This window comes from Carlito syrichta, unplaced genomic scaffold (genome assembly GCF_000164805.1).
Source record: "Carlito syrichta isolate Samal-C Ts95f unplaced genomic scaffold, Tarsius_syrichta-2.0.1 Scaffold301915, whole genome shotgun sequence".
Lineage (NCBI taxonomy): Eukaryota > Metazoa > Chordata > Mammalia > Primates > Tarsiidae > Carlito > Carlito syrichta.
Window position 1 is genome coordinate 42,397 of NW_007246011.1, and position 3,533 is coordinate 45,929.

The window sequence follows — 3,533 nt, forward strand, 5'->3', positions numbered from 1 at the left end:
AATTTTTCATTTTTCATTGTTTTATTTGCTTTGTTTTAAAGCAGAACAGGTTGATTTTTATATTTCTTTTCTTTTTTTTTTTACAAATTGATGTACATTGTTTTATCCAACAAAATAAATTATTTTTCTTACTCATCTTATTACTGTTTTCATTTTTTGTTGGCCTAAGATTGTTGAAATCATTTCTTTTATCTTGTCTTTCTCTACTTTCAAGTATCCCTAATCAACTGTCTCAATGAAAAGCATCAATAAAGACAAATAGCTTTGATTTATAGCTCTGTTCCTTGCTAGTTCAGCGACCTTGAATAACTCGCTGAGTTCCGCTGAGCTTGCTTCTTTGCAAAATGGGAAATATTCCCTTATGTGATATTGTGGGTAAATAAATTAAGCATCCAAAACACTCAGTACTGTGTTTGACACACAAAAATGTATTATGCATTGTATTGGCTCTTAATATTTATGCCATATAAACAGAACACATAAGTGATATATCTTGATGGCTATGATTAGCAATTATAAAGCCAAAATTCTTTTTTTTTTTTTTGAGTTGGAGTCTCACTCTGTCGCCCAGACTGGAGTGCAGTGGTTGCTCCCAGCCACCGCAGCCTCGACCTGCTGGACTCCAGCGATCCTTCCGCCTCAGCCTTCCAAGTAGCTGGAACTACAGGCGTACGCTACCACACCCGGCTAATTTTTTGATTTATTGTAGAGATGAGGTCTCACCAAGTTGCCCAGGCAGGTCTTGAACCCAAAGGCTCAGGCAATCCACTCACCTCAGCCTCCCAAGGCGAGCCAAAATTCTTAGATTTGAATCTTATCACCATCAGCTGATTATCTTGTGACTTTGAACAGCTTTCTTTATATCTTTTTACCTCAGACCTTCCATATAAAGTGGAAATAATGTTAGTAAACTATGCCATAACGACTTATGAAAATTGAATAAATAAATTAGTACATAGTGCTCAGAAAATTGTCTGGAAGATAATTAGTACTCAAAAGTATCAGTTGCAATTATTTTATTTGTTAATATATGCAAGTTAGTCTTATTTCAAATAGCAATAGAATTATGGTCATGGAATTTTATTGACCTCCTTAATGCAGATAATATTTTTTGGTTGGAGCACAGGATAATATATATAAAGAAGCTAGGCTCAATATTATCATTAATGTAAAGATGTATCTCAAAAGTAATTTTTAAAGTTTTAATATTTTTAGTGTATTGTATTCACAACTTACAGAATATTAAAATCTTGAATGTATCAAATTATACTCTCAACTTTTAACTTACTGTGTCAGACGTCCCCCAGACGACCATCAGGTTCAATGATTTGCAATAATGACCCAAAGAACAAGAAAACTGTTATACTCAGTTATGGTTTATTTCAGTAAGAGGACACAGATTTAAATTAGCAGAGGTAAACAAACAAACAAACAAACAAAACAAGGGCTAAAGTTCAGGAAGAATCACTTATACATTCACACTCAGTAGAGTTAAATGGGGATACCCTGAATTCTCCCAGCTATGATGTGTTAACAACATGAGCCAACTTTTGCCAACTAGGGAAACTTACCCAAGCCTTGATAACCTGTGTTACTATTGTAAGTCGGTCATGCATCTGATTGACCTCAGCTACTCAGACTCTAGTATCCCTCCCCCACCGCAGAACAAAACCAGTTGTACACTATATATCACATTGCTAGAAAACACTTTTCTGGTCAAACAAGAATGGCATGGCTCAATGCTTCAGACATACAAAAGTAGTCATTTTCCATAAATACAGTATGGTCTAAGGACTTAAACATATACAGACTCTTATTAAAATGAATATTTCAAGAACTCATAGGATGTCTCTCAGAAATTCCCCATGCACGCTTTTTAAAAATAAACTTTTTGTTTGTGTATTTGTTTAATGCACAGAGTTTGAGCAATCCAGAATGTTCTTATTCTAGTGGTTTTTCTTTCTGTTGTTTTCCCCACTTAACAATTCCTTCATACACTTTTCTTTCTTTCTTTATTTTTTAAAGATGTGTTGTACAATTCAGGATTAGGGATACCAGTGGTCATCGTACAGGTAAAGTTTAGGCCTCTCTTTGGTCTCCACTTTACCTGGTTTGAGATCAAGGACCTTTATTGATGCTATGTATCCCCCTCTCTTTCCTGGCAGGTTCTCGCTACTGCCAATCCCTTTTGTAAAGTATTATGGTAAATGTTCAGGGTCCACTTATGAGTGAGAATATGTGGTACAGATAGTAGTCACATAGTCTGCTCTTAATTTTCTTTAGAGTATCCTAAATTTTTCTAATCAAATTTTTCTATACACTTAAAATGGTTATTTTGAGGAGTATATTAAATAATACACACAGAAAAGCTTTGAAAATATAAAGCCAAGTATTCAATGATAAAAAGGAAATTTAATGTTCTGAGTTACTGAGAATATGTATTTTCAATAAGTGTCCAGGATTTTTGTTATTTTATATACATTTTAAACAACTTGGATTTTTTTAATAGTAGAACTATTTTCCATTTGAATAAACTCAAGTCCCTCTGAAAATTCCTTAGGAACTGATGGTAAATACAAATATAAATTATATAAAATAATTCCTACTATTATAACACTTTAAATGGCTTTTCTTGACTCATCAATAGAAAATATCTATTCTTCCATTATTGCTTGAATATCCCAAACTACAATAGCAAACTCTGTCATATTAAACAAACAAAGAATAAATATTCATTCTCTGTTTCCTGGCATCAAATCAAAGATAAGTATAGGTAAGTTGTTAACTGAAGATTTCTAAAATAATATTTTGAAATATGTCATTCCCAATGGTACTAATGCAATCCTCAACGTTGATATGCTGAGCTCTTTCAAATTAAACACACACACACGCACACACACACACACATATGCACTTTTCAATGTCATGGAAACCTATTCAGTTTATTTCTTTCCATATAATTCAGGGCAATATCCCTACTCTGCTAAGTTCTCTATATAAAATAGAGATAGTGGTTATTTATTTTGTGGTAATGTAAGGAACAATATTTGTTTTTGTTGTTTATTGTATTAAAAAATCTTATTTTTGTCTCTGAATGCTGAGTTTCTTTTAACCTCAAAAATACTAATTTCAGCTCAACCAAAAAAAAAATTTCAATAAAATTGGATAAATTTAACATTAATCGAATTTTAATATTGCCACGTGAGGCAATTTGCATTCTATTTGGATTAACTATTAAATAACACGGAATAACAGTCTGTTTGTTGTCATCTTCATGCTCTGTCATCTATTTTGCCAAAAAGCACTCAGGGAAAGAAACAATCAGAGCTCTTGATATACATCAAACTGAGAAAAATTGCAACTAGGGGATTCATAAGTCTTGATTTCATTCATTCATATAGAATCCTACTTGTTTCTAAAAAGAAAATGGTAGAAAATAAACTGTTAAATAAATTGTTACCTGAAGCTATAGAAAGCAGGCACTACTCTTCATAAGGAATTACTGGTATTCAGCAAGGCATATTTTGTTTTGT